This window comes from Patagioenas fasciata, chromosome 11, assembly GCF_037038585.1.
Source record: "Patagioenas fasciata isolate bPatFas1 chromosome 11, bPatFas1.hap1, whole genome shotgun sequence".
Classification (NCBI taxonomy): domain Eukaryota; kingdom Metazoa; phylum Chordata; class Aves; order Columbiformes; family Columbidae; genus Patagioenas; species Patagioenas fasciata.
Genome location: NC_092530.1, coordinates 24,892,175 through 24,904,613, shown reverse-complemented (window position 1 = coordinate 24,904,613; position 12,439 = coordinate 24,892,175). Strand labels below are relative to the sequence as shown.

Sequence of the window (12,439 nt, the reverse complement as noted above, 5' to 3'; positions counted from 1 at the left end):
CTATAGCTGAATTTGCAGGGCTGCTAGAAGTAGGGAACATGGGAACTGCCTTCCTGTCTCCCAAACTACAATTAAACTTGGCATCTGTAGGTTTCCCTGGGGAAAGTTAGGGCTCGGGAGGGAGGATTTTCAGACCCATGTAGGCTGAAATCCTGCACCTGAAATCCAGGAGCCCTTGCTATTCCAACACTGACCTCTCATCAGGAGTTTAGACTTCTTACCACTAGGCTGGAAACTGCTTTGTACTCTGATCCCCTAGACCTTGCCTTGGCCTGAGGGCCACAAAGCCTCCCAGAGACAGGACAAAGTGTGGAGGTCCAGGCAGAGCAGTTGTAGGTGGGTTGTCAGCTGCCATGTGGCTGTTTCCTCCAGGGTGCACTACTCTTTTCACCTTCTTCGTGGAATAGACAGAATATCAAGACACCCAAAGTGTAAACGAGGCTATAGATATTGCAGGGAACTTCTTTGGAGTGATAGTGGTCAAACACAGTGTTGTGGAAGTCATTGGCAGCAAGTCCTTAGGTAAAACCGTGCAACTGCAATGTACTGTTCCACTGGGCAAACCATCTGGTGCTCTCGTGGGACCTGTTGTTATTTAGGATGCTACACGTGAAAGGCAAATGTTCAGGGGAAGAAAGTCAATAAAAGGTGCTTCACGCAACACAGAAGGCAGGAGCTGGATCTTTTTGTTGATGGAGGTAGTGCCTTCATTTCTGTCCTCAATGCCTAGTTCCACCACCAGAAAGTAGGCTGAATGTGCCAATGCAGACATCATTTTGCAGGCCACTTGCACATGATGGACTGAGGTGTTTAAGCGTTATTTTTAGGACAGCCAAACTTTCGCAGAAAGAGAGGGCAGATTTAATTTTAGTAAGGGACAGCAGAGGCTGTGGGTAACTGCACTGCTTGATGCTATTGTGCTGGCTTCGGGGTTAAAAGGAGCTAGTAACCTCCCGCAGGATTAGAGAGAACATGGAAATGAGAACCCTGAGTTTGGATTAAAGATGTTCAAAGGTTTCTTGTATCAGCAAGCCCTTTTCTCTTGGAGAAATTACGAGTGCAGCTTCTCTCGGCTGCTCTGTTAATCTGGTCTCCATGGAAACAGGATGATGTTAGTGGTGACGTGCTCCCCTAAATGGCTGATCAACAGCCGCGTTACACGGAGAGACTGGCTTTAGTTTGTCACCCAAATCTGGTTAGCTCGTCCCTTGTCAGGCCTTGACAGCTGCTGCTGGGGGAATTTTTACTGCTTGTTTTTTGCAGGTGGAACCTGCCCCAGTGCCCCTGTGCTGCAGGTATTTTGCTGGGGAGTTCTCAGATTCAAGTCTTCACACCTCACTCAGCCAGCCCCAAAAAAGCCATAGACATTTACACAGTGGCGATTTTAAGTCAAGTGTGGCAGAACTGTATGTCTCCCACTCTCCTACATTGCCCAGGGTGACCAAGCTACTGCTTCATGGTGGGACCATATTCAGGAGATCTCCTGGGTCTGCTGCAGTGACCACTCTTGGATGGATATTGAGATGTAGTCTATGTACAAGACATTGAGTCAGGAAACTTGCCGCGTCTTAAAGCAAATTAGCCAACAGTAATGACTGAGGCAGACCTTGTCCAGCTTTGCTTTGCTCTGTGCCTGTCTGAGCTGGTGACAGAAGAAATGCCTGTCCCAGGCATTCATCCTGAATGCTCGCTTGTCTGGCCTCTAAATGCAAACTGGAGGTGCTAATGTGGCCATCCAGGCTGAGGGTGAAATGGTAGGTGGCTTGTAAACGTTCCCTGTATCTTTCTAAATCCCTTTTTATCCTGAGTCATACATGGAAGAAGCGTGGGTGAGAGCGAGTAGGCAGAGAGAGAGGGATGGTAGGGCTGCATGAATTTGGATATGCACATCAGCTATCAAACATAGTGCAAAATTGCTGTGAAAGCAAGGAGAAAAGAAAAATTTCATGTCACAGTCTTCGGATGATGAGCTACTGCTGTTACTGTTTTCTGTGCTAGTGGAGTTAAAGTGGGACTTGTTTGTTGAACAAGGGGACTTCTGCACCTCATATCTCCTCTTCCTAACACTTCCCTCTTTTTTTTCTCTCCACTGCTCTACAGTTGCATTTCAAGTCGATCTCAGCCAGGTATGTGGTACTGCTGCTGCCTCTAGTCCTTTCAGATCAGCCACAGGTTTGGCCAAAGAAAGCTGAAACAAAGCAAACAAAACATAGATGACCTTTCTGCCTGACTCCAGCTCCTGCTTCGACAACATTTCATACCAACAGCTAATTCCATCTAAATCACGGAATCATAGAATGCTTTGGGTTGGAAGGGACCTAAAAGATCACGCAGTCCCAACCCCCTGCGTGGGCAGGGACACCTCCCACCAGTCCATGCTGCTCAAAGCCCCGTCCAACCTGTCTGTGAACACCTCCAGGGATGGGGCATCCACAGCTGCTCTGGGCAGCCTGTGCCAGGGCCTCAGCACCCTCATGGGGAAGAATTTCTTCCTTGTATCTCATCTAAATCTCTTATCTTTCAGTTTAAAGCCATTACCCCTTGTCCTAATCACTACACGTCCTTGCAAAAAGCCCCTCTCCAGCTTTCTTGTAGGTCCACTTTAGGTACTGGAAGGCTGCTGAAATGTCTTCTTGGAGCCTTTTCCAGGCTGAACAATCCCAACTTTCTCAGCCTGTCATCATACGAAAGGTGCTTCAGCTCTCTAATCATCTTCGTGGCCTCCTCTGGCCCCTCTCCAACAGATCCGTGTCTCTCTTATGTTGGAGGCCCCAGAGCTGGACGCAGCACTGCAGATGGGGTCTCACCAGAGGGACAGAATCACCTCCCTTGATCTCCTGGTCACATTTGTTTTGATGCAGCCCAGGATACATTCGGTTTTCTGGGCTGCAAAGGCAATCTGGAACTGTATACTTACGAAAGTCATGAGATTGAAGAGTCAGGGGAGAGACTTTATCAGTAGTCTTGTTGACCTCCCTGTGAGCTCAACCCTAAATAAGACGTCAATGGTTTTCATCCTGGAGACAACTCTGCAGGATCCAAGCTTCCCTCACAGAGCAACTCAGTGGCTTCTTGGGTTCATCTGGAATTGCACTGGAACAAGTCCATGGGTGCTCCCTGTAAAACCCATTGCTTTTTCAGCCCATGTGTAAGCTTTGACAGAAAACATATCTAGTCCAAACAGCTACTTCAGATTTAATATATGAGTGGTGACTTGATTAAATAAACAGCCACAGCATCACAGTATCAGTTGACACCAGGAAGCCTATTGAAGAGAGTCCCAGCCTTGGTCTGATTGTGAGTGAGAGTTTGAGCTCTGCACACCCTGCTTGGGTGGCCTTTTCCCAGCGAGCAAGCTCTGTGGAGGGCTCCTTCAGCCTCTTGTGTCATTTTAAGAGTCATTCTGCTCTGCAAAGAAGGCAGGAGCTCCCATGTAGGCTATAGCTCAGCAATCGTCTTCTGTCCTAGTTTATAAATAAGAAGTTTTTCCTTGATTGCCAGGTCCCAGTGACATCTACAAGGCAAGCTGTGGTCTCTGTGGCCTCCAAACCATCGTTGAGAATAGTGGTCCTGCCAGCTGACTCCTACTTTTGCCAGCTGTACAGCACCAGAGTTTGTGGATGCACCCAGAAAGAGTTTCCTGGCACTACAGCAAGGGAAATGGCCTCTTCCTTCTGGAGCACAGCCCAGGTGGAGATCATCTGGGAGGGAAGCTTTTTTGGACAGAAGGGTGATGCAGCTCACCTTTCCTGTCCCTGGAAGGTATTCCTACCTCTCCCTTCATGTTCATGCTTTCTGTTAGCACCAACGCCAGATTAAGTCTAAATTTCCTCCTCTCTTGCCCTCAGATGTCTTCACTGCCTGGCCCATGTGCAATAGTCTGCCAGCAAAAAGGGGACAACTTTGGCTGTTCTTTGGGCCTCAGTATCTCCTCCTGCCCCTTCCACTCAAGCATCAGCATCTTGGCCACCATCCCTGGGATGTTTCCCTGCTCGGTTCAGAACTCAGGTAAGTCCTCTGCTCTATTTTTATGTCAGTGTCATCTTTTCTATGGTCATAAGAGCACTGCCCTTCATCAGAGTGAAGATAGCATCAGAAACTGTGAGGCTTAGTAATGGACATGAGCTACACCTTGTAGGGTGAGAGACTGGAGCCTGTGCATTTGCTGAGAACAGTGCTCAGATGATTCTGGAAGCACTGGCTGGTCAGCCAAGTGTCCTGGGTGCTCTGCCTGCCTCCCCTACTCCATTTGGAGCAGCTGATGGTGTGTTATTTAGTTGCTCTGCATCTCCCTTACAGCCAGGATAAAAGCACCTTGTGGAGGTGAGAGTAGATGTTCATTGGCATTTGTCATCAGCTTGGCTGCAAGCACCCTGGGGAGCCCTATAAATAAGTGAGGGGCTGTGATTCAAGCAGCCACTGTAGGAGCAGCAGCAGCTGCCACTGTGTCTATTTCATGGTCAGTTCAAAAGCTTAAACTCTCTTTTTGATTTGGGTTTTTGTATTAAATTTGCAAAAGCCCCCTCTACAAGTGTAGCAGGGGGAAGTGATCTGCTGTGCCTCTGGGGAGCATGGCGTGGGAGTAACTGCTGTGGTGACAACACAGCCCATGGGACTGATTGCAGGCTCCACCATAGCACCCTCATTCCTTATTGATGTGCACCTGCATTCATTTTCCTTCTTCTTCTTTTTGCTTGGGTGGATTTTCCTGATGTCTGTTACCACTAGGAAGAGAAAGGCACTAAGAGAAATTGTTTAGGTCGGGTTTGTGGAGAAGCAACCAGGTATCTGGATACGTTACCAAAGTAGCAGCGCTTTTGCATCTGCAACGTCAGTGATGGGACTAATACAAGACTGAGCGATCTGAGTAAAAAGCACAAGTGTGTACACCTCGAGGCTCTGAGCAGCAAAATTGTGGCTTGGAATTAGGTTCAGATCACCGAGTTCAGCTTTGCTCATTTAATTCATCCAGTGTTTTGGGACGTTATTGACAGTCGTGCTTTTGTAAGGCTGCGTGGGCCTGTGTCTGCTGGGACATGCTGAAGTAAAGGTCCTTTTCTGTGTTTACATTAGCAGAAAAAGTGTCTATGTGCGTAGGAACTTCTGCCAGCTACAGCATTGAAGCAGTTCTGCTCTCTATGGCAATTTTATGGTCTGTTCTCCGCTAAAATGTTCTGAGTGAAGGCCTGGGTTTTGTTTCTGTTTAGGAGGGAGGATGTATGTCTGTCCCTTGTGTCAGGGTGTAAATGCCCTCACAGTCTGGTAGGGTAAAGCTTGAGAATGGGAAGATGTCTTGTGGGCAGCAGGAAGGGGAGGCAGCTGGCATGGAGATGGAGAATAACCATGAGAGCACCTGTGAGACCTGCAGTGCCCTAGGAGATCCTAGTGACCCCATGTGGATCCAGCTGCAGCAGCACTGAGCTCCACTGCTGACTCAAAACCGCCTGGACGTCAGTCCCATGACGCATTTGCAGCTTGGCGAATGGAGACAAACACTATGCCCTAGATGAGGACGTGGGGAAACAACCACAGGGGCATCACACAGGCTTCTTGCGTCATGGCGCACAGCCAGTGGGGAGGGAAGATCTCTCAGCAGGTCATCTTCCCACTCTCAACCTCTCTAATGAAGCCTTGTTCCTGGTGGCCACACAGTCCTTCTGCTTTCAAGTCAACAAGTTACAAAAAAAAACAGTAAAGAGCAAAGAGGAGGAGAAAAGGACAGAATGATATATTTTTGTGCACACTCTCCCTCTCCCTCTTCATTCCTTTGAGCCATTTTTAACCCGAACTAATTCAGCTGGAAATATTAATAACCCTATAAGGACGCCACCTCCTTGTAATGAAGTGTAAAGGTCACTTCTGCTCAAATCACACAACTCTTTCATTTTGTTCTCTGCGAGGAACAGCTCCTCTCTTTAATTATTCAGTTTGCTTTTATATTGCAGTCGCCGCTCTCTTGTCTCTAATCTCTGACACTTCCCCATTACACAAGCCCCCGGGAGGCTGGGCGATGCGGCCGGCTGGGTCGCACTGAGGACCGTGGATGCTGTGAGCAGCAGTCAGAACTTGTCTGAAGGAGGAAGGAGAGGCTGGATGTGGAGAAGGAGAGCTGCTTCTTGTTTTTCGGAGTTATTTCTTTGATGGTGTGTGCCCGCTAGCGTTTCTTCAGGGTGTGGGCGTAGTAAAATATGTTAATTTTTGGTTGAGTTAAATCCTTAATGAGTGAGGTGCCACTTGATGTGATGGGAAGGAGAGGGGCTGGAAAGGAGTGGGGTCATTCCCATCCTCTGGGGTCACCTGGTGGGTGGATGGAGGTGGGAGGCTGTGGGATGGGAAGTGACCTCTGGCTCTTGGCTGCTCACTGGGGAACGTAGTTGCTTACAAAGCCCTGAGATGAAGCAAAACCTCTGCCATCAGTGCAATGTCCTCAGTCATCTCTTGGCCCATGATGCCCACAGCCAGGGACAACATATGGAGAAATCACAGCAGCGTGCTGCAAACATGAGCAGTCCCGTGACAGGCCATGCGAGTCACTAGCATGAAAACAGGTGGTGGATTTGGGGAAAGTTATTCTTTGGGAACGAATTTGGGGCTGCATGCAAGTTCTTCTTGGACAGGTGCCCGAGAGAGGGATGAGGAACAGGGCCAGATGGACCACACCATAGCTCCCCATTTCTCCCAGAGAGGCTTTGGTTTAGCAGGTCCTCAGGGACCTTCCCCACCCCGTGCTGGCACCCAGCGAGTCTTCCCAGGAAAGCTGCAGCATCCAAACCATGTGCTCCCCGCTACTCTCCTTTGAGGGAGCGGCACCCACTGCCCTCCACCCCAGGCCCTTTTTCGCATATCTGGAGGGTGGTGGGACCTTGGCTGGGGGGGTCCCTTCTCCCTGCTGGGGCCACCAGCCTTTGCTTTCTGAAGGGTGCAGCAGGGAGTCTAAGACCACAGGCAGGGAGGCCAGAGACTGCGTGGGAATCTCTGAGGTCCTGTGAGATCTTCAGGGGCTGGAAGGGGTTATTTTAGTGGCTGAGATGATTACTGCACTAATTATTACTGTAGCATCCTAAATAATTCATAGCCATAATTAATTATATGGGCCCAAGAGAGGCAGAAACAACTTTTGTGGTGGCTGTAACCCCTCCCTCCCCTGAGCACTGCTCCCTCCAGAACTTCTCTGTGGTGTTTTATCTCCCTGAATGTTTAAATGGCTTGAGCAATGTGGGGTTTCCTCCATTTCCCCATGGGACTGCTCATTCTCTTCTCTAATTATAACACCACAGCAGCTATTAATGCCCACAAACAAACAGAGGTCCTTGGTAGCTGAGTTCAGGTTTATATAATCATGTGAAGATCTGAGAGCTGAAAAGCCTTTTACTGTGCACTGCATTAATCATTTAAAAGGAGCCTGACTGATGGTTTTTGTGTGTGTGTGTGGCTCTTTTCTTTTTTCCCCACTCCCCGTGGAGTCCAGCTGTTTTTGGCTACGGTTGGTATGCTCAGAACCAGCCAAGGCAATGCTAAAGCCAAAATGATTTCTGAAGACTCACGTTCACGTTAATCTGTGCTCTTGCAAGTCATGCACTGTGCTGGTAGCAAAGCAGCACACCAGGCCCTCTGATGGGAACATGTAAAAGTTTTGCTTGTTAATGGTAAGACATATTTCATGATATAAGAAGTCACACACTGAAAGGATAGAACTGGGATGGTCATTTCCAAATTATAGCTGGTAGTTGAGACACAGACACATGGGAAGTCTAATGAAGAACATAGCAGTGACCAGCTCTTTGGCTGAGGATGGGGATGTCTTCTTCCAAGCTGTGTTAGTGCCAGAGGTTTGCCCTCTCATTGTCCGTTTTGGACAAGCTGTGGGAGCAGTAGCATGATGGTTAAGTCAAACTACCAATTTAAACTTCGGATGTATTTTCTGTTATGTTGCCTGATCACTGGGCTTCAACAGCAGACATCCTTGACACCACCAGCTGCAGAAGATAACAGTTGTCCATAGCATAAGTTGTGTACGGCATCATCCTTCACTTCCTTCCCTTCTGTGATTGCTCCAGCAGACCATTAGCAGCAGTGCCATATGCAGTAGTGCAGGCCAGATTGGGGCACACTTTGCTCTGTAGCTTGGTTCCAGCTGACAGGCTTATATGACTTCATTTCTATAAAACCTGTTCTTAATCATGCACCATTCACTCATTCAGAACCTCTCATGGACAAAAAATCCAGAGTTAAAAAGCTGTAACTTTCCAGAGATGGGGAGGAAGTTTTTAGGTGAAAATCCAGAAATGTTTGACTGTGGTTTTGCAGATGTGATTTCTGTGCTGCAAAACCTTTGGAGGGTACAATGTGAGGTTTAACACCTCTGCTGCCACCACCCTCTTTCCAAGCCCCTAAGCATGGCTCACAGTCATGAGATTTAATGATATCAAAAAGTCCTGGAAGAGCTAAGGAAAAATAATCAGGGCTAGTGTGCTGACAGTGGGGGAAGAAGCTGAAAGAGCCAGGTAGGGGCTGTGGCCAGGTGGCTTAAATGCCACTTTAAGAGTCATCATTAAGGCAAATCCGGTCTTCCGGCTGGAGATGTGGACTGTTTGCTAATGAAGACATTGGGATTAGAAACAGAAGCTGAGAAAACAAGGGGATTTGCTCAGGCCTATAAGGTAGTAATGCTCTGGGTAATTCAAGTCCTTGTGTTTCCTTGACAGCATTTCTGCTGAAATCAGTACGGCAGGTATTCCTGTGGTAACAATACATTACGATGCCTCTTGTCCCACTCAAAGGCATTACAATCAAGGAAACAAATGTCAGCTTTTTCTCCTAGTCTTGTTTAATACTCTAGTTCTTTGGTGTGGTACTATCCTGCTCTTTGGTGGATGGTCTGTGCTGCAGTGATAGCCCTCACCTGGGCACAAACGCTGAGCTCTGGCATGCAGGGGCTGGTGTAGCTGTTTGTAACCTGGGGGAACAGATGGCACTGCCTGACAAATGCAGAATGTCCCCCCCTTCCCTGCTCCTTTCTGCTGCAAACTGAGGCCTTAAAAAGGATTGATGGGGCTAACAACAACCTCATCTAGGATGACTCTTTGAGGGATTAATGACTAGTCGCTGGGGAAAGGTTTAATGGTCCAAAGAGATCAGCAGTCTCAAGCCAGTTTATTAATCAGCTGGGGCTAAAACCATTATAGCTTAACAGCTCAGCTTGCATGGGGGCAGAGGAAGGAAGGGGTAGCAGTGATCTGTCTCTGCAGAGAAACAAACCAAACAAAACAAGGAGGTCCCTAGAATCCAGTAAAGAAACTCATTGATTGTCAGGGACTAAGATTTAGCAAGGAAATCCAAAGAATGATGGGCTTGTTTCATTTATGTTTGATACACTGCAACCCACCTCACGTCCTCTCTGCTGCAGTGGCTTCTGAACCAGCGCATGGGCTTCCAGGCAGCTTTGTCACTAGTGAGGGCCACCAGACACCACTAAACCCTATGCTGTTGCCTGCACGGTTGCGGACTACTATTGGGAGAGGAAATTTCTTTCTAACACCTTGTTCAGAGATCAGGTTTCTGCCCTGGAGCGTGAAAACTGAAATTCTTATTATTTTTATCACAGCAAGTCAAAGCGCAGAAGCTATTCTTATTCATATAAATGTCTAATCCTACTCTGATTCCTCCTGAGCTGTTGCATTTGCTTTGATTACTTTTTCCAGTTATAACTAAAATAAATTTTGCAGTATAATGATCTGCCTTTACAATGCAGCAGTCCCCGAGATGAGGAGAGGAGGCATTGAGCCGGTCCCACCGTGGTCTCTGTCCCATCTTGGGGCTCAGGGAAGCCTTGGTTGGAGATGCCATTTGTATGGGGGAGGGGGCTATTCCTGGTCTACCTGATGCAGGGTGTCAGTGCCTGAATCTAATTATTTGCTCTTCAGTTTGGTGCCTTTGGGGGGTAATCTGTAGCAGGATGTCTGAATAAAGCACAGGGATAAAGTAATTTCCTCTGGGGCACAGTGTGGGTGAGCAGTAGGATCGCTGGGGAAGGGGATCTGCTCCCAGGTACCAGAGGTCTCTGAAGCAATTTTCAGCTGCCTCCATGCAGTGGGACTGGGCCAGGGCCACTGACTTATTCTGGCCAGGCTGGGCTGTGGGAAATATCACAACAAGCTGGTATGGGTGGCTTGGGGTCAGTAGGCTCTTTATTTGCTTGAAAGTGAGGTCCCTTGTGATTCATTCTCACAGAGTCTGTTTTAAGCAGCCTACAAAGAGGCTGATCTTCTGACGACAGCTTGGGCTTTGCTCTAGAATCTGATCACAGTGAGAAATTGTTTTCATTCTGATACATTTTTAGGTGGCCGAAATTTTACATTATTTTTGGATTTTTCTTTTTCTGTGCTTGCTCCATCCAAAGTCATGAACTACATGTGAGAGCAGATGCCTTATCTGCATTCATCCGCTGTCTTTTTGGGTAAAGCTTCTTCTAAACTTGTATTCTGCTGTTCCTCTTTCTTTCTGTAAACACACATATCAACCATATGCGTTTCTGCTCACTTCCTAGAGAGCCTGGACATCTGGCTGCCCTAAGATGGTGAAAACCAGTGTGTCCTACATGCTCCAGTGCCCCAGCCTGAACAAACATCATGTACATCACTACAGGCCTCTCCTGACCTCGGGTTTTCAAGAGCAACAAGGACAAATTCTTCCTTTAAGAGGAACCTGGACCATCAGCAGGTGAAAGATGCTTCTGCAAGAGGTAGTTGGTGACAAAGAGTGCATTTGTGTGTGTGTGACTTATGGAACAAAGAGAGTGAGCAACCTCCTGTGTCTTTGGATGGTTTCTGCCCATCACTTTCTGATTTGCAAGGGCAGTAGCCTAAATTTAATGCATCACAGAGCAGAAAGAAGGGGGCAGGCACCAGGGACAAGTTGAATTCATGGAGTTTCCCTTCTGGAGTTCTGTTCTGCTTTTTAACCATCTTTTCACCAATGGGACAGTGTATGTGGACTCAGTTTTCTGTACTTTTGGATCCCAAAAGGTCCAAACTGAATGTTTCTATTTCTTTAGCTAACAAAGAGTGGGGGTCAATGCGTAGCATGTTGTGACCTGTGATTCTATAAGGTCAATCAAAATGTGGTTATAAGACTTCATAGCATATGGCAGAACTTTATGCCCCTGGTTCAGCTTCAAAGGTGACAGTTCTTGGTGGTCTTGCTTTTTACAGCTACAAAGACTCATGGTATTGAGTCTGATAATTATGTTGGCAAGACAACACATGACCTATCATTGAAATTAATCCAACATAAAATCTGCTGTGTTCTGTTTCTTGAAGAACTAGGGCTGTAGTGACTAGGAGAGCTGGAGAAGCCAATAAATAACTCTTTTGCATGAGCCTGTAGTCTCTGTGCACCAAGTGGAAGTGGAAGAGCAGATCTTCTTCAGATGTGGCACGCTGGCCCTGCCTGGACCTCCCTTTAGACCAAATTCTGATGTTCAGGAAATGATGTTAGAAATATGCTGAACTATGTTTCAATCTGCCAAGTTTTTCGCTAATATAAACATATATGCTGGTGCTGAATTTAAATTCAGGTCCTAAACACTGTAGAAATGTTGGCTACCTATAGTCCACATGGAATGGTGACCCTATGGCCCCTAAACCCAGCAAGATGTATTAATGGCTTATCTGAAGTCTCTGTAGCAAACATTTGAGTCTCTTCAGCCAGAGAGAAGTGGGTTACTTTGTGAATATCAATGCAGATCAAATACAACTTATCTCAAGGACAATGTATTTGTCCTGAAAATTTGGTCAAAGAAATCAGAAATAGTTCTTCAAAATGTATCAGCAAAGAGCAAGTTTTTTATCTTCCCTTTTGAGCAGTGAAAATTGGCGATCAAGCCATTATTTGAAATATGTGGTAGGATGCAGCAAAATCAATGCCATTGAAAATGCCTTGTGGTTTGGACATATGGATCTGAAGATTTGGTCAAAACATGTTCTCTGTTCTACAGCCATTAGGCTGTTTTCCTTTCTTTTGACATCATATATATGTAGCCACCCTGGTTTGATTTGCACTGATCACAACCGCTCTTGTGTTCTCTTTGGCTTGGTTTTGGGGGTGTGGGAAGGGGAGGTTGTATTGGGCATGATGGCAAACGTTTTGGGAAAGGGATAGTTATTTTATGCATTTGGCATAACTGGGCCATCAATCTCAGAAGAGTGTGGGCAAAGTGTCTAAGTAGAGAATTACAGAAATGCGATTGCTGCTTTCTTCCTTTGCTTATGTAACATGGAAGTAAAAGTCTTACCCTGTTTTACTGTTTATTGTGGCCTTTCAGTACTTAAAGGGGGCTCATAAGAAAGATGGTGACAGACTTTTTAGTAGGGCCTGTAGCAATAGGACAAGGGGTGATGGTTTCAAACTAAAAGAGGGGAGATTCAGACTAGATATAAGG

At 46.9% G+C, this 12,439-nt stretch overlaps 1 long non-coding RNA gene across 1 annotated transcript; it reads left to right on the top strand.

Annotated features, from left to right (window-relative positions):
- The first annotated feature begins 3,515 nt into the window (after positions 1–3,515).
- LOC139828807 (uncharacterized) lies at positions 3,516–10,713 on the top strand. The gene is made up of 3 exons (XR_011740797.1): positions 3,516–3,762; positions 3,849–4,008; positions 10,547–10,713. It is a non-coding gene; the product is annotated as an uncharacterized lncRNA (long non-coding RNA).
- The last annotated feature ends 1,726 nt before the right edge of the window (positions 10,714–12,439 follow it).